General features: G+C 49.7%; 2 pseudogenes across 2 annotated transcripts in view; one reads left to right on the forward strand and one right to left on the reverse strand.

The window, feature by feature from the left end:
• Positions 1 to 21707, forward strand: part of LOC307055611 (centrosomal protein of 78 kDa-like) — a 207642-nt pseudogene that overhangs the window by 130355 nt on the left and 55580 nt on the right. The gene's annotated exons all lie outside the window — the stretch shown is intronic.
• Positions 759 to 14492, reverse strand: LOC307056578 (NUT family member 2G-like; annotated as a pseudogene). The gene is made up of 7 exons: positions 14381 to 14492; positions 5661 to 6375; positions 4574 to 4702; positions 3361 to 3533; positions 2615 to 2910; positions 2099 to 2215; positions 759 to 1577 (listed from the first exon to the last, which is right to left on the reverse strand). The product of its transcript is annotated as an NUT family member 2G-like (transcript).

A 21707-nucleotide genomic window follows, 5' to 3' on the forward strand; every position in this document is an offset into this window, starting at 1 on the left:
TCCCGCTACAATGAGGCAGACAGTCCTGTCCCCATGGCCAAGACTTCGTCTCTGGTCAGGCCACCCACACAGGAAACCCTGGATGAGCGGAGGGTCATCCCAGCGCCGTCGTCTGGCCACATGAGGAAAGCAGAGAGAAGCTCCATAATGACAAGGGCTGTCTCCAGGCTCCATCCTAGAAACTGGTGAGTGTCCAGAGGGCTGAAAGGCACAAAAGCAGCTCTGCCTCCCCAGAAGGTTCAGGGATGCAGAAGATGGTACAGATGCCCCGGAAGGCCCCTAGCCAAGCAGGCGTTAGAGAAGGGGCTGATGAGGGGGTCCCTGGGGAAAGTGAGAGCTGTGCGTTCCCAGGGGCAGCCTGAGGAGTCCTTGTCTATGTGGAGGAAAGGTGTGGCCACCTGTAGACCCAGAGCTCCTGCGACCTCCCTCATCCTTCCTTCCTCTCAGGATCGCTCTCTGTGGAGCAGCTCAACACCAACAAGATGACAGTGGCCTGAGAGCATTTCCCACGAAAACGATCTTTGTTCACAATTTACATACATCACTCCAAAGGTCCTGCTCCCACCCACACCTGGCCACACCCACCTCCCCCACCTCCCTAACCCCCCACAATCCCGCTCCCCCTCCCCGCCCTGGTGGTCCTGCCCCCTCCCTTCCCCCCACATCATCCAGGATCAGCACTGGGAGGAGGAGGAGCCCCTAGGCTCCCCAGGGGGCTGCCCTGGGGCCTCACCCTGGAGGGCCGGCCCAGCTGTTCCCTACTGGCTGCAGTGCTTCTTCCTCCTCTTCCCACGCTTCTTTGTGTCAAACGGGTCACGCTTTCTCTTTCTCAGCTGTGAGGGGCGAGCCAGCCCCAGAGCCAAGGCTGGCCTCCCAGAGACGCCGAGGCCGGCCCCGGGGATGGGCAGCTTCTCAGCAGCGGCTGGGCGTCCACACAGAGCCCGCTTCCTCGACTTGGGAGCGGCTGGTGGAGCTGGGCTGAGGCCTCTTCTCTGAGAGGAGGGGGACTGGGGAGCACTCTGGGCCCCCCAACCTCCAGAGGAAGCCAGGGCTGAGACATGCGCAGGACTGAGGGACATCCCGAAAGGCACCAGTATATGCTGAGAGTCTACGATGAAGACGCTTTGGAGCACCTCCTCGTTCTCACTGGACCCGTCCCTGGGCACTCGGGCCTCCCGAAGAGGAGAGGCCTTTCTGAGAACAGACGCATCCCTGGATCTCAGTAGAGGGCCAGTGCGCCTTTGACCCTGGGGAGGGGAGAGCCGTACGGGCCGGAATATAGAGAACTCCTGACGTCCTCCAGAGGGAACAAAGACTTTGGGCCTGCACAGGGCAGTGTCTGTTTGGATGAGCCTACGAAGAGCCTCAGAATCAATCTCTGGTGGGCAGGCTTCATCACTGACCCCTAGATGGGGGTCTTGGTCATGCCTCTGGGCACCTTGGCCGGCGTCGGACTCAGAAGGACTTGAGGCCATTCCGGGTGCCCTGTGACTCGGGGCCATTCCGGGTGCCCTGTGACTCGGGTCTGCCCGCACACCGTCGTCCTCTTTCAAGGCCAGGAGTCGTTTCTGCACCAGCTGGTAGGAGAGAGGAGGACAGTGACGGCTCCACACACACGTGTGAGGGGAGGAGCACTGGGCAGTGGGACAATGGCCCTGGGCGGGGAGGAGGGGACGGGCGACCCCAGGACTCGAATCCAAATTCAGACACTGTGGCAGTCCTGCCATCCTCCTGCAACTGATTCCCAGCTTTGTGACCTTCCCTCCCCTCCCGGCTCCCCGTCCTCTCCTTCCTTTCACCCTGCACTGCACCCACCCCAGAACGGGCCCTTCCCCATGCCAGGCGTCCCAGGCAGGGGAGGGATGGACAGCGCTCTGTGGCCCTCCTGTTCTGGGGCCCTACCTCTCCCCTGTTCACTGGGGTCCCTCCGTGCCCTGGTCTTCCTGGGTGTCCCTTGTGTCCCCTGTTCTACCGGGGATCCCTCCCTCCTCTGGCTCCCCTGGGTCATCTGGGTTCCCCTGTCCCCTGGATCACCTGGGGCCGCCCTCCCGTGGGGTCCCCTGGCTCCCTGAGTGTCCCTCTCCCTCCCCTGACTCACTTCTTCGGGGGTGAGCCCTTCCTCCTGCTCCAGCTCCTTCTCTAGGGCCAAGAGATCCAGCTGTGGGTCTGGGGAAAGCAAATCTGCCAGGCATCCAGGGTGAATGACTGCCTCCACCTAGAACAGAAAGAAGAGGCTGTGAGTGAGCATCCTTGGCCAGGAGTGGCCTGTGAGACAAGAAGGCCAGGAGGGAAAGTGAAAAGCAGAGACCCACCCCACTCTCCTCCACAAGGCGGGGATGGTCAGCGCACGCACACACGCACACATGCAAACATGCACATACACAGTCACACACAAAAGAGCACATATACAGAGGCACAGACACAGACACAAAGGCATACACACAGTAGACACAAACATATACACACAAACATCTGCGTAAACCTCCCCTAACACCAGGCTCAGGAACAAGGAGCTGAGCTTAAGTCCCAACAGCCTGAGCAGAACACAGATCTTGGGTGCTGAGAGTTCCATGCCCTGGCATCTTGCAGACCCCAGTCTCCAGGCCTAGCCTACTTTGGTGACAAAGTCCTCCTGGGAACACAGCTTGTCAGTGTAGCTTAAGAGATCCGGGTCCGAGTAGGTGCCGTCCTCTTCCTGCTGCAGCTCATGTCCGTCCTCTCCCCGTTCTGCATCTGAGTCGCCTGTGGCTGAGTGGACGGGCCCCACCAGCGCCTCCATGATGTCCATATACTCCCTCACAGCCTCAGGTGGAATCTCCTCGGGTGCCTTGGGCTCCGGGGGTCGTTGGGACCTGTGTGGCTTCGGGCGGGAGGGCTGGGCCCTGGGGCCGGACATCCTGGGAGCACAGGCTGAGGCAGAGCAGGAGGAAGGGAAGGAAGGTGAGGGGCTCCCGGTCCACCTCCTGACCACCGGGCGCACGCTGGTGAGGGCATTGTTGGGGGACATGGATGTGGTTGTGGGGGGGTCAGGACCACCTGAAGCTTCATGCACAGTTGGAGGGGGGAGGTAAGGGGGCATCTAAGAGAGTCACGTGTAAGGAAGTGGGGAACCTCCAGTTTTCCAGGGGTGTCCCCATCAAGCCCACTTCTTAGGCAGACTTTGTGTGCAGTCCTTTGACAGGGAGGTGTGAGAGAAGTTACAAGATTGACCAAGTCAATACCCCGTAGTGACAAAGGGCATCTGAGACCCCACCCCCCCACCCCCCGCCTCGGTGGCTGTTTTGCTTGAAAGACCAATGTCCCTGTTATGAAGGAAGATGATCCACATGGGAATAGTGGCCAACCCTGGGCCCCTGTTACCTGTGCGTTCAACTCCGGTGGGAACCTGGGTGGCTGGCTGAAGGCCCACTTTCGGGGCTGGGGGCCCCCGAGGATCCAGCTTCGGTGGAGCTGGAGGAGGCAGGCCCTGTGCGCACTGCATCCACTGCAACTGCTGAATCTGCATCTCCTCCTCTGCCTCAAATTCCATGAACCTGGGGTGTGACGGAGGCACAGGCCACCCTGAGAAAATGGCCTGGGTTCTGGAGCCCAACAAAGGCAGCCAAGAATGAGGGATTGGGAGAGGATGTGCCTTGGGGCTGTCAAGGCTCTGTGAGGTGCTGTCCACAGCAGAGAGCTGCTCCTGGAACTGATACAAGATCTGGGACCCTTCCTGACTCACCAGCACTGGAGAGCATTCAACAGCATAGACCCAGGTCGCTGCATTGAACCAGGTCAACGGGACACGTGGCTGACCCAGGGGGCACCCTGCTCATGCCCCCCATCCAGAGCCACATGAAGGGCTGACAGCCAGAGGCTGGAACAGGCATGTGTTCGCCACAGGGGTCCTTGCCCAAATCCAGGACCCTGGGTTGGGACTGAGAGTTCTGGAACGTAGACCTGGAGACAGGGCTCAGGAGAGGCTGGACGATGTGGATGCTGAGCTTAGAGGACAGGCCTTCCTTTCCTCTGAGAGGTGCTTGTTTGTTTGGTTTTGTTTCTTAAACCAAGGGGATTACCGTGGAGCAAACACTGGAAGGGCCAGAGACCCTTGGGCTGATGACAGCTGGCTTCCCCAGCCTCTTCAGGGATGCCAGGGTACCCACTCAGGCCACTTTTCGTGAGGAGGGGGGGTCCCAAATCTATGTCAGTGGCCGCCAGCCAGCCACCACTAAGGAAGCAGCAGGCTGGCGAGTGGAGCTCTTTCCCCGGCCCAGCCCATAAGGCCGGAGTTGGACCCCTACTGGACTCACAGCGTCACCCTGCCCCGTCCTGAGACCTTCCTGTGAGGACAAGGGTAGGTCAAACTCAGGGGAGGGCAGAGCTCCTGGTGGAGGAAGGACAGAAGACCCAAACTCTCAAGGTGAGGGAGGGGTTTCTGGAGGACTGTAGGGCCTCTGGGCTGCGGGCCCCCAGTTCCGAGCGACAGCCCTTCTCCTTTGTCCTCTCTGATGAGCACCCCCACGGCCAAACCCTGCCCTCACCCGCTCGCCTCACCCTCCACGCAGTCCCTGGGCCCAGGACGCTGACTCACTTTTGCGCCATCTCGTAGTAGATCATCCGGTCAGAGTTGCTAATGTGCTGCCATTCCTGCACGGCCCTGCACAGTCCCTCCTCCAGTGTCATGGTGGGCTTCAGGCGGGCCAGGGATCGGAGCGCTGGGCTGTAAGCACTCGGGGTCAGTCTCTGTGCCCAGCCCAGCCCCCACCTGCCTGACCCCACCCACCAATGTGGACCACACATCACTCAATACAGCATGACTGAGCAACAGGAGAGTGAGAGGCAGGTGTCTGGGAGAGCAGAGACAAGCCTTCCCGGCTACTTCTGTCACCACCTCACACTCACTCGAGGATGACCATCCAGTCCCAGGCTAGAGCTGGGACACTGTGCCTTGGGGAGCTCTTTTCCTCTTCAAGGCTGCCTTTTCATAATAAAAATCACCATCATCAATGAGGCGTGGCATGTGCCAGGCAATCTGCTGACACTTCATAGATTAGCCCAAGGAGTCTTCTGCACGGTCCTCTGAATGAAGTGTGATTGGCCCCTTTTTACGAGGGACCGGAGGTTTAGGATGGGAAATGCCTGCCAGGCTCACAACTCTAGTGGGAGAGAGCCCATGCCCTTAGGAGAGCTCTACCATCACCCTGTTCCTAGTGGAATTCTCCACATCAACAAAGTCGAGGCGTGCATGAAGCACTCTCCTGGGCCCTGTGCTGCTCTCCCTTCTCCGAAGTGACCTCCCCCGGCCATGTACACTCAAGTGCTGTATGAAAGGAGACGGCAGCACAGGAGAGTGTGGCATCCACTCCTTGGCTCCTCAACTTACACCACGACCCTCTCTGACTGCAAGTCTTCAGGCCATATTACCAGGAGAATCGTGGAAGAGCAAGCTGGCTAGACTCACAGGGGGATGGGGTCAGTTGAGATAAGGCACATTTCAGTCATGATGTCATGGACTGGCAGGCTCGCCCGTATGACCGACAGTGTGCCTTCTCGTGGCGTGGAGATCGCCCTCACACCTTGCTTCCAGTATCCCTAGAAACCTAACCTGCGAGTCCATCCCCAATTCCTCTTTATCTAAGAGCTCCGATAAGCTCATGACCCCCTGAGCGTTCACTCACATGAGAAAGCAGGAAAGAGCTTCTGCATCAGGACTCTGGGGAAGGTGTCTCCGGGCCAGTGGCTTGAGGCGCTGCCACCGTCGGAAGTTACTGTACACGCTCTGGTGGTTAGAGCAGTCCTCCTGCGAGGCCTAGGGCTGGTTGGTGTCCAGGCTGCCCTCCCTGGAAGTGCCATGTGGCCATGGCCCAGAGTTCACTGGGCGAATGTTAGGGGCCATCTGGGCAGCTGGTGGTGGAGCTTGAGGAGGAAAGCCTGGGGTCCAGCCTCCCTTGCCAGCCTGAGTAACTCCAACAGCTGGAGCAGTCACAATGGTCTCCATCGCAGGGGTTGCTAAGAATATGGGTGCAGGACATGCAGCACTCCCGCTGAGGGCCCCTGGAGCGCTCCAGTTGAGGGGGCCCTGAGGAACGATAAAGGTCTGAGTCTGGGGGGCCTGCACTGGCCTCCCTTGTGACCTGACTTGTACAGTGAAGTTGCAAGCCGCAGGGGCACTGGGGCCACAGCCACCATTAGCCACCAAAGGCATCCTGGGGAAAGCTGGCAGCAGCAGGCTGCTGCCAGGAGGGAATGCGGGGGTGATGAGAGGTGGCAGGTGCTGCTCCCAGGGTGGCCAGTGCTGGGCGCCAGGAATGGGTGGAGGAAAGGACACTTCCATGAAAGTAGACAAGGAGGCACCGGGGTTCATGGTGACATCCGTTCCCAGCACTGCAGATGCTGTTGAGGCAAAGGAAAGGAGTGAATGGAGGAGGAGAATGGGCAAGTGGGACTGAGGCTTTCTGTGGCATCAGAGTGTAAATCTCCACAGATGAGAGACTCTTGGACAAGGGAAACTGCAGCGTGCAAATGTCTTCAAGTGATTTTCATGCCCTGACCTCCAGTTGAGAATTATTCCACTGGTGACCCCACGCCCATCCACCAGGCTCCCTGACCCCTGCCTGCCGAGAAGAAGTTGCCTCAGCAAGCACTCACTTGGAGAGCCTCCCTAAGGCACACCCTGGCACCTAAGCCTCACAGGCTGTCTCCCAAGACCTGGAGCTGTGTGGATATCCGCTCTGTGAGAAATGCCCCTCATCCGGCGTACTAGCAGGGGCCTTCTGCAAGGTAAGTTCTAGGCCCCCAAAGGCCCTTTGTGGACAGGCACTGTGTAAAATATTAGGGCCCCACCTCCTCCTCAGTCCTCCTTTTCCTGATGCTCAGTATAAATCCCCTCTTTCTTTCCTAGCCTCCCAAAACAAAACAAAATGCTGGAAAATATCTCTAATGGAATCCTGATACAAACCCATGACACTGGCCCAGAAAGCACCTGCATCTCAGAACAACCCACAGCAGATACGTAACATGGGCCAGGTCCTGCCACCCCTTCCCCAGTGCCCAGAGTCACTGTCATCAGTCAGGAGTTCTGTTCCTAGGGGCTTGGCGTGGTCTGAGAAGTAGGCGCGTGTCCCTTAGATTCTGTCATTTCACAGCCAGTGATGGCTGCAGAGGATTAAACAAGGGCCAGGGAATTGTCATGTTACATTGGTCGTGGGAGTATAGACTGCCTGTGGTCCTTCCCCTTCCAGCTCCCAATAACGGAGAGACAATCTGAGATGCAGGCATAAGCCAGATGCCATGGCGATCAAGTTGTCTGAAACACATCCCCGTTCAGGAGAACAAGGTACACCCCACGGTGCTCCTAACTAACCAGAACAGATGTCATAGGACGTTTAATAGTAACACAGAAGATCATCTTCCTGATCCTGGGCTACACTCCTTCCCCCTTTAAAAGAGGAAGCAGCCTTCATAGACATTCCACCCGAAACAACCCCACTCCACATCTGTTCCCTGTCCATGAAGGAGTGACATGAAATAGGAACAAACTCTTCCTCTCAAGGCAGCCTGAGGGTCCAGCATGAGATACTGGACAAGATGAAGTAGGTCTGAAGTACTGCCATTCCACAAAAGGAAGAACAATTCAGAGCAACTCAGGAACGTGAGCCCTCTCTTGGCTGAAGTTACACGTAACGGTTGCCCATCCCCTGTTGAATCCAAGGCAACAGTTACCTGAACTGACAAGTGAGCTCTGGGCTGGGAGGAGTGGACGAGGTGTGGGCTGCGGCAGTTAGAGTAACCCCCTGCCTAGCTCTCGGAGAGGACACTTCACTGCAGGTGTGGCCACACACAGCCCCATTGAATAGTTTTCTCCCCAAGACCATCTCTCCCCACGGCCCCCTGAGATACAGTATGCTCCTGTTCAAATCCCTTTGAAAGATATGGTGAGGCAAGCTTCAGGTGCCTCAGGAACACACTACAGCTCTAGGCTTTCCTCATGACCCTCCCTGTGTCACCACCAGGACATCACACACATCCTTACACACACGTTTCAAAGTGGCTTGTCTCCCTTCTAGAAAGAATCAGACTGTCTGCTGCCATCCTTTCTCCATAGCCAGGGCAATTCCTCTTGATCCACCTCCAACGACCCCTCCTCCCCAGGGCAGTCTCAGGTTTCTTCAGGCTCCCCAGTCTCCCCAGGTGAAATGTCCTTGTGCGTCCAGTGCTCTCTTCTCCCTCTCCTTCAGTCCAACTAGGTGCCCACAGTTAAGTGTAACGTGTGAACCTGAAGGATGTGAGGATGGCAGGGTCTCTGAGAACACACCCCCAGCCTATAGGCTTACCTCCTATTGAAGCCATCCTGCAGGCTTGGGCACGGACTACTGCTGCCTGGTAGCCTCAATGAGAAAAGTCAAGACCAGGAGCCAGAGAGCGACCTGCTTGAGCAAATGCTCGGGATCCAAGTCAACGAGGGACACGTTTGAAAGTAAACAGGAAAATGCGGGCTGAACGGTTCTGCGGTGGGGGAGGGGCAGAGGGCACGTGGGTCGGGGTGGCGTGCGCTGGGGGGACATTCCACGAGGGCTCTGGCAGGTAGGCAAGAACCGGAAGTTCCTTCCACCTCCCACAGTGGCAACACAATTGGCGTGTGCCTCTTTAGGCAGTTTATAAACTGTTGTTTTGATTCACGGCACCGAGGTTGAACATGACAGTCCCTTCCTTTCACGTCTTTATCCATCAACCCAGGTTTTTTTTTTTTTTTTTGCGGTACGCGGGCCTCTCACTGTTGTGGCCTCTCCCGTTGCGGAGCACAGGCTCCGGGAGCGCAGGCTCAGCGGCCATGGCTCGCGGGCCCAGCCGCTTCGCGGCACGTGGGATCTTCCCGGACTGGGGCACGAGCCCGCATCCCCTGCATCGGCAGGCGGACTCTCAACCACTGCGCCACCAGGGAAGCCCTTTTTCATGTGTTTACCAAAGGCTTCCTCCCACTTCTCAACATTTCTTGAAACTAGTATTTCAAGTCTCTCCTGATAGAATTATTCTCAGTTGAGACTGGAGTGAATTCACTTTGTGAAATCCACGCCATCCATGCTAGTTCCTGTGTGGGGCGTGGATACAACATGAGGGGATCATAGGGGCCAAGCTAATGGGCCCTGCTCCCCATCGCTGTTAACTGCTTCTGTTCTCCCTCCGTTCCTGTGGCTCAGAGACCCTTTTATCCATCTTGACAGTTACTAAATGATCGTCTGGGTCAATGCTGCCTTAATGAGAACATCTGTGCATTCTCACCAGGTAAAGTTTCCTTCCCTGTCATTTTGATGACTGATAATACTACTGTAAATGTATTTGGTTTTTTGAAGCTCAGAGGGTATTAATATGTTGGAGCACTATGTAAACTTAAAGAAGTCATAAACAGCATTTATTACTTTGGTATATCAAAAAAAATAATGTCAAGATCATTCAAATCACACATTAAATTTGAGGTTTCTATTAGACATCTAAGTGAAGAGGTCCTGGAGGTAGTCAAATATGCATGCACATCTGGGATTCAGGGGAGAGTCCAGGATGCCCAAATGGGAGTGGTCAGCATATGAATGAGACTGCATGAGATCACGAGGTGTAAATACAGAGAAGGAGCCTGAGAACTGAACCCTGGGGGCTTGTAAATTTCAGGGGCTGGGGGGTGATGAGGAAGAACCAGCAAGGTGATGGAGAAGGAGAAGCCATTTGGGGAGCAGGAAAGCTGATATCTTCTCCCATTTACTGATCAATCCGTCTCAGGAAAGGCAGGTTTACAAAGGGCTTAAGACTGAGGGTATTGGACTCAGTTGGATCTGGATTCAAATCTCCATCACAGTAAGTACAAAATGAGTTTACACTTCATATATGCCACTGGAACTAGTATAGGACCTGGAGGGTATTTGTTCAGTAATCACTGATTGCGCATTACTGTACACTGGGCATATATTGAGTGGCAAGGGAGTTTATGAGAAAGAATAAAACAGAGGCCCTGGCCTCAGGGAGCTCAGAGTCCTGAGGGAAGGAGGAGTCCTAGAAGCCGATGACTGTCCATGACATCACAACATGATAAATTCTTGAATGAAAGTAAGAGCCATGCACCGAGAGAACAGAGGTGGAGTGATTAATCCAGCCTGCGATGGCCTGACTTAAATGTGATGGTTTTTTTTTTTTCTCATTCACCTTTTACATGCCATTTTGCCCATAAAATTCATGACTTTTCTGAGCACCACCAGTTAGCCTACATGACAGTTTATGAGAATGCTTTTCTTTAGGAGAAAAGAAGTGGGGGAAAGAATCCTCAGGATATAGACTACGGTCCTACATTTAAAAAAATGAAGTTAAGAATTACCATCTTGAATGAAAGTGAATCTATAATTGCCTCTTAGCTCAAATTGACAGCAGCTGCTATGTTCTCCCACTTTTGACTGTTAGCAAATCACTCCCTGGTGTGGTTCTCCCATCACAGGCTTAACTGCCCAGCCTGTTACATCTGGTGTGGGAGGCTTCAGTGATCTTAATCTTTTTCCTTGGGCGCTGATTTACCTTCCATTTTGGGGGCAGCTTTTCTTATTCAGATAGTGAAGCCCCAAGAATGTCAGCCTTTCCCATACTGAACAACCATACATTTCTCATGAAGAAGATTTCTAGCATCTTCTTGTGGTTTTTATTTCTCCTTGTTTTCCTCTCTGTGCATTTATTCTGACTAGAACTAAAAATTTTAGAAATAAAGTTTGCAGCTAAAGATGTCCTTCATGAGGTTACCATAAATTCTTGCACTGAAAATTCCACAAAGGCAGATTGCAAAGCTGCTTGTAAGTCAGTGTTGAAGGCGGACTACCTTCATTCTGCAGACTTAGAACTCCTCCAGCTCTGCCTGAAGAGGGGATTTTGGAGCCAGATGAATGTTTGGATCATTGTGTCCTCCAATCCTAAAGTAACTGTACTGTAGTCTCTTTGATGGCTGAGATGGATGACAGTGAATGTATCTGGGACAAGGCAGGAAAAGAGATGAGGGCAGCATGGGTAAGTGTTGAGCACTGTCAGCTGGGATCCAAGGAGGACATTCTCTTCAACCAGCCAGGAATATACCCAGGAACCAGTGTTTGTTCTTCCCAAAACAAAAAGACCATGAAGACTCATTAAAAGAAAAGAAAATTAGACAGTTGTGTAGCCCTGATTCAAAAATGAAGAAAACACTAGCTTTTTCTCTTAGAAAAGATAGTTAAGGTTTATTTCCCTCGAAGGGTATATATTATTTGAAGAATAACTGCTCTTCAAAGTTGTCCCTGTACTTCAGCCTTTAACTAAAGAGACCAAGTCTCTTTTAAAGTTGGAATCCCAACGACACTGAGTACAATGGACTGAATATTTGTGTCCCCACGCCCCATTGCCAAATTCATATGTCGAAATCCTAACCCCCAATGTGATAGTAGCAGGAGCTGGGGCCTCTGGCAAGTGATTCGGTCATGAGGGTGGAGCCCTCATGAATGGGATTAGTGCCCTTATGAAAAGGACTCCAGAGAGCAACCTCGTCTCTTCCACCATGGGAGGACACAGCAAGAAGATGGCCTTCTAAGAACTTAGAAGTTGGTCTTCACCAGGCACCAAATCTTGGAATTCCCAGCCTCCATAACTGTGAGAAATAAATATCTGTTGTTTATAAGCCACCCAGTCTATGGTACTTTGTTATAGCAGCCCAAATGGACTAAGACACCAAGTTTCTCCATGAGTAGATTAGCAAGGAGTTCAGTCTTCCTTCTGGTTTGGCCAAGTCTCTCAATGATGTTGACCCAGTCCAAAGGGTCAGTCCTGGTTACATTCATCAGCAGTCACTGCTGAAGCCTGGCTGTGCTCCAGGGGGCAAGAGCAGACATTCTCCCCAGCCCTCCCTGTGCCCTCCCCAACTCCCCCCAATTTGTTATACTCAGTCTCAGGCGTGCCGCTAGCTCCCAGTGGTATAGCTCTTTAGGGTCCGAGTTCTTCACTTGATGAGTGCATGGCCATTTCCCTTGGCACACCCATAGTGTCAAGGCAGGTGGGTTGGAAGGAGGTTTCAGCATCAGGCTCATGCCGTTCCCAGAGCCAACTCACCCCTATGATGGGCTCCAGGCCCTAGGTCACTACTGTCTTACGGTGAAGGTCATTTCAGTGGCCTTGTCACAACTGTCTGTCATTGAGCCTTGTCAGGACCCCTCTAGTTCATCTGACATGTTCTGGTGACTCTGAATCTCAAAGAGACTAGATCTACAAAGCTCAATGTGAGCCATTATTGTTGTTGAGCATCATTTGCTGTCTAAGCATAAGTTCCTATTAAATTAAACTGAATGAAATAGGAAGGTGGGGAGGAGTTGACTCTGCCACTCGCAGATGAGTGTGTGTGTGTGTGTGTGTGTGTGTGTGTGTGTGATGTGGGGGGAGGAACAGGCTATAAAGATCTGAAAGTGCATTCTACTGAGGTCCAGGACTCTAATTTTCCTTCTTGTGATTTCCTAAGAGAATCTAGGGTAGGACAATACCAAGGTGTTGAAGACAGATTTGGGGTGACAGGGAAATTTTATAACCTCCAGCCGTCATCAGAGTCAACTGTCTAAAATTCTTGACCCTTCAGCCAGTTTGGGCAGAGGCCTTGCACTGCCAGTAGTAACAACATAGAACACTTCTGTAAGTTTTTACAATCACGTAACAGGCCAGATAAAAATCATACAGTAGGTATGCCAGGAAACCCAGAGAGCTGTTACGAGCCCTGGGAATCCAGAGAGAGGCAGACATGCTTCTTTGGTCTATCACAAACATCATTTTTTCACAACCCAATTAGTAATGCTGAGTATCTCCTCTATGCTACACCTTTAGGGAATGGAATGCTCTGGCTCTTCCTGTGCAAGAGTTGATCACCTCCTTGGGGAAAGCAGAAGGATGCACTCCTAGAAATAAATAATTAAGACAACAGACTCTGGACAAGGCCCCTGGGCATGACCTTTAGCTACCCTGGTTACCACTGTATGACCAGCTACCTTCAGAAGGAAATGCTATATACCTCCCACATGGCCACTCTACATAGCAACAACCTGATTCCTGGCATTAAGGAAGAGTTTGCTCCTAGTGGTCAGGGCATTTGGGTTGAGAAGTGAGATGGCAGCAGCTGGCACCCCTTCTGTCCGTTCAGAGCTAGGGTAGACCATTTACCAAAAGGCTTTACTCCAGGCTTTACCATTCATCAAGAAGGCACAGACATCTCCCAGGAGAGGGTGGCTACTGTGCCTGGAGAGCCGGGTGCCTTGTAGTGAAAAACCATCTGAACAAATAAAAAGACAAGGCTAAGACAGGGTAGGTGGGAGCAGACACGGGCTGGCAGGGACATCTACCCTCGTATTGGATTAGAAGAGGTTGGCCATCTCCTGGGAGAGTGAGGTAGGTATTTCTTACAAAAAGCAAAGTCCCCCAGTTTCCTACAGGGCTATGAGCAAAAGTGCTGTTGATTATGTTAAGTACAATAACAGAGCACTTCAGTTCTCAGGAGAGCTTTTCATCTTCAAAGGGACTCCAGGATGGAGCATTACCGGTTGACATGAAAGTCTCTGGAGTTTCAGAACTGAAGTCTGAAGTCGTAGGGGCCCTAGCTGTGTGGGACAGGCAATGCCCAAGGAATTCTCTTGCTTCAGAGTGGGGAGCAGGTCAAGGCAGGGTTATGTGTCCAGAAACTGGCCCTTGCCTCCCTGAAATTGGAGAGGCAGGGGGATGGAGTGTCAGCCTCAGTCCAGTTCAACCAAGTCCTGCCCCCTATATTGGAGTTGCCAGATAAGTTCAGTTAAATTTGAATTTCAGATAAGCAAAAAGTTCACGGATGCACTAAACAATTATTTGTTGCACACACACACACACACACACACACACACACACACACACACACACAGCCCCTGCGCAATCAGAGGCTGGACTTCCTACCCAGAGACTCCTACCTGAGAGCTCAGCGAGTCGGGACGTGTTCCCCCAAAGCCACAGGGAACAGGTGCTCTCCAGACCTGCCCAGACCCAGTCTCTATCCCACCCTCCTGTAGGAATGTGAGAAAGTCCTCCTTTCAGGGACTCAGGACTGGGCTGCTGGGCAGACAGTCCAGCCTTCCCAACTCCCTTATTTGCCTTGGATTTGGGGATGAAACAACCTCAGGGATGGAATGTCTCAAGCTTCCCTTCCCTCCCCTCTTTCCTTCTCTACACACTGATATGCACCCCACCACTCTGTAGCTTAAGGGAGAAGAAGCCCGTGGCCACCCACCCACCCCCATCGCCCTGAACTGCTGGAATAGAAATTCCTCTGTGACAAAACCCAGGGAGAAATGGTCCCTGGGCTGAGATGAGCTTTCTGCCTAGGCGGTGGAATCCAGGCCACCAGGACGGGTCTGGGCCTGAGGTAGAAACGCCTCCGGTTTCCCAGGCTGGGCAGGAAGGGAAGACAATCTGGCACTTGCCACAGCGCAGAATAGCAACTGGGAGTTGGCCATGCCGGCTCTGAAACAGCGAAACTCTTGGGGCCTCCAGACATTGAAGCACTTAGAGGTTCCCCGGCCCCTAAACCTCCAGATCCAGCCCCTGGGTTCCGTCAGTCAGGGTCAAGGACAGAGCATCTTGCCTTCTTCACGCCCCCAGGACAGACAGATGGTCATGCACATTCACATCCTGGGATATTACTTCAGGCCCGTGGGCAAGATTAACATTCCAAAGCTTGGGTTCCCCTCCATGACCTAATGCAAAGGACACAGGGGCAGGCAGATGGGGCCTGGCCAGCTTCCTACTCACCATTTACCAGCTGGTAATTTATCCATTTACCTTGGATAAGACTCTTTTAAAGATGAAATTTAAGAAAAATCCCCCGATGGACTTGAAAATAAATCCATTTAAGGAAAATGAATGTGTGCAAGATGAACTGACTGGCCAGCAATGCAGTGCATGGGGTTCTGGCACAGAAAGCAGTGCACTGAGCCGTGACTGTGCCTTCAAATACAAGATTCCGGAAAGAGTCCAGAAATTGGTAAATTACTCTCAGAATTGTGGAGAGGAACAACAGCTTTCCCCTGTGAATTGTAATAGTTGGCAAAACATGCTAGTGTTTCCTTCTCTCCTTATCCTTTCTGAATAAATTGAAAGTGTATGAATATATGAATAAAATGTGACACAGTTCATGGGCATCATTCAAATCATTCCCTGCCAATTATGGGAGTCTGTTGAACACTGAACAACAAATGTTTCTTGACTGACTAAACTATTGTCTGATTTGATGAAGGGAGGAAGAGAGGAAGAAAGAGGGAAAGGAAGGAAGGATTGATTTTATGGCAACTGAGTAGATCTTAGCAGAAATCCTGACTCTGATTTTAGAAGCCTCAAACACTGATATTCTATTTCCCCAAATCCCCCTTCACTGGCTCTATTGTTTTCCCACCTCCTTTCCTTTCTTTCTTTTTGTAAAATTAATTTTTATTGGAGTATAGTTGCTTCACAATGTTGTGTTAGTTTCTGCTGTACAGCCCACCTCCTTTCATTTCTATGTATGCAGCAGCCATGAGCAGCTCTGCTAATAATGTTTGTAAAAGAGTGAACTAGATCAGAAAAAGCCTTGTAGCTACCTGGTACCCCTAGGGATTTAGTCATCCAGGATCCTGGACAGCAAGATCTGGTGGGTCCTTGTTTGGATTTGAAAGACCCAGAAGAAACTGCTACTGCTAGCAACTCACCGTTTTACAGATGTCACTGTGCTGGGGAGGGACAGGTGGTGAGTGGGCTGCCTCATCTCTGACTCCTAGGTCTGAATGAGATAAGAGAGGGAAAACAGTCTCAGAGAACGGCATCAGAAGTTTCCCAGGGGGGTTAAAATCAAGTGGAGCCACAAACAGGACATCTGAGCTGTCCCCACATCCTGGATAGGGGATAGGGGGTGGTGTAAGGGTCTGACGAAGAGCTGTTTCTACTCTTCTACTCTTAGTCTACCTTAATCCATCTTTCTTGCAAGACATTTTGTCTATTTCCAAGTTCAGAGATTTTTTTTTTTTTTTTTTTTTTTTTTTTTTGCGGTACGCGGGCCTCTCACTGTTGTGGCTTCTCCCGTTGCGGAGCACAGGCTCCAGACGCGCAGGCTCAGCGGCCATGGCTCACGGGCCTAGGCGCTCCGCGGCATGTGGGATCTTCCCGGACCGGGGCACAAACCTGTGTCCCCTGCATCGGCAGGCGGACTCTCAACCACTGCGCCACCAGGGAAGCCCTAAGTTCAGAGATTTGAACTTGAACCTGAGTGTGGCCACTTCCCGTGTCATCTATTGTCCTCCATGAGCCTCAGTTTCCTCAAGCGTACAATACGAATACTAATAACTAACACATACATATACATTTAGCAAACATGTATGAACACCTGCTGTGTGCCAGGCTCTGTGGCAAGCACTGAGAACACAGTGGAAGTAAGACAAAGTCCCTGTCCTCCTGGAGCTTACTTATACTCCAGGCAGAAGCCCCCAGAGGGCAGCTCCTATGCGGGGTTTTATATACAATTAAAATTTTATACGTAATCAAAATTTTTAAAAAACTTGTTGCAAACATATAAAAAATTGGAAGATTTTATATAAAAATCTAGATTTCCCAGTGGCAAAACTGGGCCTGTCTTTCTGTACAGCAACCATCAGCCAGAACTCTGGCTGCTTCCTTCACAAGGAATGCATGCTTTCCAAGCAGACACAGTCCTCAACATTCCCGGACACTCTTACCTTGTTAAAGCTTAAACAATATTTTTGTTTACTTGTTTGTTTACCTAAAACCCTTCAATGTTCCCTCACTGTAAATAGGAGAAAGCCTAGCTCTTTGATACGACATTCCATTCAAGGCCTTCCAGATCTGTTTCCTGCCTAATGCATCCCTATAAATGCTACACACCAGTAAACTGCAGTTTCCTGACCCTCCCATGTGGTACCTCTGAACCTGTGCAGTGCTATTTTCTTTGCCTAAAATGTCCTTTGTTTCTGTTTTTCTATCCAGATAATTAATATTGACATTTAAGGATCATCCTAAACACCTCCCTCTCCCTTTGTGCAGGCTTCCTGTGAGGAAATGCCCAGAGGGTCACATGGTCTGGAGACCCATAAAGATGCAAATGGTCCACTTGAGACCAAAAGGGAATCAAGTGTTCTTTATCTTATGGTTGGGCCCAGGGACCTTCCAATTGGTGGCAACTTGTAAAAAGCCTCAGCTTTCCCAATAAGTGGGGACAAAATATAAACATTAAATGAAATAATGTCTGTAAGTGAAATTAGACAATACTTTTTAAAAAATTGAATGGAATTATTGATGCTGGATAAGTAGCAGCTATTATTCCAGTTGTTATTATTATTCGAAGTGGAGGCCACTTCATCAAGGATGATAGGTCAGCCGCTGCAAAGTGTGTTCAGGGAAGAAGAGTCTGTTAGGGCTACAGGGTAGGTAGCAGAATAGTAAGAGATGTGATTGGACAAACAGAAGAGGGCCAGCAAGGGGCCTTCCAACTCATCTCCCTGCTTGGCCATTTTCTCCTTTCTCTTTATTTTAAACACAGCAGCCAGAGTGATCCTGCAAAACAAGTCACCCCACGTCACTTTTCTGCTCAAAACCCCTAGTGGCCCCCTATCTCTATCAGAGTAAAAGCTGCAGCTATTAGATCTCAGATCTCACATCCCAACCGTCTCCCCTCTCTCCTCACTCTGCCAGACACTGGGCCTCATTCTGACCTCCCTGCTCATCCTTTAAAGTGTGCTCTTACCTCAGGGCCTTTGCACTTGCCAGCCTCTCTTTCTGGACCCATATTCCCTCTGCTATCCCCAGGGTTCCCTCCTTCATTTTCTTAGATCTTTACTTGGATGTCTTCTTCTTGCTGGTTAGTCTATCTAAAATTTTACTTCTCCCTCGCCCCCTCCACTTCCTGACCTGTTGCCTTATTGCTCTTAGAACTTATCACCAACTAACATGCTTTACTTATCATACTTGTTTATCTTGGTTATTGTCTATCTCCCCCACTAGAATATAAGCACTATAAGAGCAGAAGTTTTTATCTGTTTCTCATGCTCACTGCTGTATCCCCAGCACCTAGAACAGAGCCTGACCCATCGTAGACATGCAATAAACATTTGTTGGATGAGTGAATCAAGTTTCTTGATTCAATAAACATTGGGAAATCACAGAATGTTTTTGACCAGAAGAGTAAACCGATCAGAGCTCACAAAGGGGCTTAGGATAGATTAGGGTAGGGGATAGGATGGGGCCACAATAGTAGAAGGATACACATGGGAAGGTTTAAACAGAGGGCTTCAGTAGGAATAAAAGAAAACAGTAGGAGGCAGTAAGTTTCACAAGGGCAGGGATTTTGTCTGGCATATAAGAGGCGCTGAATAAATATTTACTGAAGGATGAATGAAGGAATGATGCTTGTGTCTCATTGCTGCTTTACTTATTTGTTGCTTTACTTATTTCATTTAATCCTTCTGTCAGTCCTGAGAAATAGGCAGTATCCTCATGCATGAGTTGAGTAAACTGAGGCCCAGCCAGCTCACACAGCTAGGAATTGAAAGAGGGGAAATCTGAGACAACTTTTGACTAATTCCAAAGCACAGGTTGTTTTTCTGAGGACGTCAGCGCTGCCTCTATAAGTTACTTGTAGAACTAGGAATTGTTAGAACTAGAAGGTGATTGTGGGATTTGTTCAGCTCCTTCAGATAAAAGGGCTCAGGCTCAGACAGAGACGGTGACAAGCTCTGCTGTCACCAAGTACCAAAGAAAGATCTGACACCCAGGTCTCTCCTGAGTCCCAGGTGCTCTTGCTTCTTTCTTTTTAAAAAAAATACTTATAATAATATTTTTCTTAAATTTTATATATATCTGCTTTAAAAATTAAATAGTACTGAAAGCTTTCTAATCAAAATATCAGCCCTCCCCACTCCTTATTTTTGTTAACATAATATTTCACCTCCTAATATTTACTGTTGAAATCTTTCATCCATCTTATCTCCCCGCCTGTGCTTTTGTCCTCTTTTACCCTTGTGGGTTAAAATCTTTTTTTTTTTATTCCTTCACTGTCATTTTACTGGAATGGCCTGGGGAGGGAGACACGATAAAACACATTTGGTCAATCAGTCTTACTGAACAGAAGTCCAGTTTTTTGTCTCACTGACCCCCAGTGATCCTGTGCCCCCAGATAACTCATTTTTCTGAAGTCAACACATTCTCCATTGCTCGTGGAGATCACCCTGACCCTAGCCCTGTGCCAGGAGCTCCTGACTTACAGGAGTTCCTGTCTGGCCTGTGCCTTGCTGCCCTCAAGGACTTGACTGAGGCCTGGAGAGAATGATTTACAGGAGGAAACAAAATGCCGATAATAGCAGTGAGAAGCCCTCCCATCCACACAGCACTTGTCCAATTTCAGAGAGCTTTCATATCCACGATCTCATATCATAGCCATAGATAATCAAAGGATAGGTAGTTTGGTGCTGACCAAAGTCAAAATCAGGACCCTGCTCTGTCCCAACAGGGAAACATATTTGAAAACAGGACTATGAACCCTCACATTCATGGTACTTGTAACTTCTTGTTTGGCTCTTTTATCTGCAGGTCCAGGGACAACTTTCTTTGCCAGGGGAGATGGAAGTGGACTGTTAGATTGGTGCTGAAGGGAAGAAGTTTGGAGGGAGGGCCCCAGGTGGGCAGCGTACTTCCAATGGAGTTACTGAGCCTTCTTTTTCCTCCTCCTCCTCTTATACAGATCCAAGTTTGGAATAAAGAAAGCTGCTTCTCTGAGAACACTTACCAGTGCTCAGCTTGGTCCAAGGATAAGAAGAGAGTCAGAAACAAGTAATTCTGAACACGTTAGTGGAGAATTCTCCTAAAGTCCCAAGCCAAAGTCTGTTTCATTGTCTGGGTTGGAAAGTGAGATAGATTCATTTATGGATTTCTGCCAGCACTCTCAGGAAGAGGCTGGATGGCTTTGGGGTGAATACAGACATGTATGCATACATGTGGTGGAGGAGACTGTCTGATTTGAGGCATCTAGGAGGAGACAGATGTGTGGGTGCACACACACCTTCCCCAGAATCTTCCCAAATCAGTAGCTGAGGTGTCGGAGCTTTCATAATTAGAGAGTCATACCTTTGGATTATTTATGGCTCCCTGTCAACATATCTTGAACACATGTGCCCTTGTTACCACTTATATTATCACATAAATTTCAAAACTCAAACTTCCCCAGCATCTGATCTGTATCCTCAAATTGTGCTCCTTCCCCACCTTCCCATTCCTGCTCTGTTGAGAATCTCAGATAGACTCCTGTTTACTTTCTGTGGTTTGTATTAGGACATAGTTTGTCTTTTCAAATACATCACTATATGTCAAATAAGCTCTTTCCAATCATGTACACCGTAATATTTGCAAGGGACTAAAACACATCAATTTGTATAATTCCATGAGTTCATAATGATACTGAAAATTAAAAAAAAAACTTGATTGGTCAACATTAGAAGATCCAGTGAATTGACTCCTTGTGTTGAAAATTAGTAAATGAAAGGAGAGAATCAAGCATTTCTTCTGCTTTTCCTATACAAACAGTACCACTGGGTAAGCAAAATTTAGGGGAAGGAAAAGCTTGCTTTCATAGAAATAGTCCAGCAAGTAAGTGAAGAAGAAATGATAGAATTAGAATATCACCTCATGATAGAATTAGAATGTGACCTCTAATGAATTAACGAATTTAGACATTGACTACCAATGACTGGTAACATCACAAAATGAAAGGCAACCAGACGGTATACGCCTCCTGATGGAAGTATAAAATATCAGTTATAATGAAGTCTGATCAAAGTTCTAAATCCCACAATGTATTCGCGAGAAACACAGAGAACAGCAGAACATGTTCAACTAACAGTGTAAAAAAAAAAAAAAGACGACATTTATGAGACAAGCAGAAATCTGAATACTGACTGGTTACATGATGATATTAAATAATTATTATCATCTTTTTTTTAGGTGAAATAGTGCCATTGTAGCTATGTTAAAGAACCCTTATCTTTTAGATATTTAGAAATAAATATTTACAGATAAAATAATACAATGTCTGGGATTTGCTTCAAAAATAATACAGGGGCGGGAGTTAGGGGTAGTGGGTGGGCATACCTTGCATTGAAGCCGAGGGATGGGAACATGGGAGTGTATTATACTGTTTTGTCTACTTTTGTATATACTTGAAATTTTCCAAAGAAAAAGTTTTTAATAAAGAGAAACTAACACTTCTCTGAATATTCTGACCATCTTGTCTTAAGGGACAGCCACCCCCTCCCACCCCTTGAGATCGTTATCCTAGGGAGTCTCCCCGAATTGAAAATACCCAAGTAACATTAATTCATCAGCCTCTCTTTACAAACTAGTATAAAAGATTATTTCCTGGATTGTTTTTACCCCTGAAAATACTGAGTCCCTGAGGGCAAAGGGCAAAGAAAACCCTGCAGGAGGGAAAAGGAAGGGCTGAGCGTGAGAAGAAGAAAGGGAAGAACAAATTTTGCCTTTATTACAATTTTCCCAGGGCCTTCACTAGTTGGCACATGCATCTTCTTTGTGTGGGTTTTACTAAGAGAACTTTCAGTGGAGGCATGAAAAATATGTTTAAATTGCGAACCCTCAGGTTAAAATTTCACAAAGCATCCCCTTTTATGTTGTCAAAGGCT

The sequence above is a fragment of the Hyperoodon ampullatus genome (genome assembly GCF_949752795.1).
Source record: "Hyperoodon ampullatus genome assembly, chromosome: 7".
Taxonomy (NCBI): Eukaryota; Metazoa; Chordata; class Mammalia; order Artiodactyla; family Ziphiidae; genus Hyperoodon; species Hyperoodon ampullatus.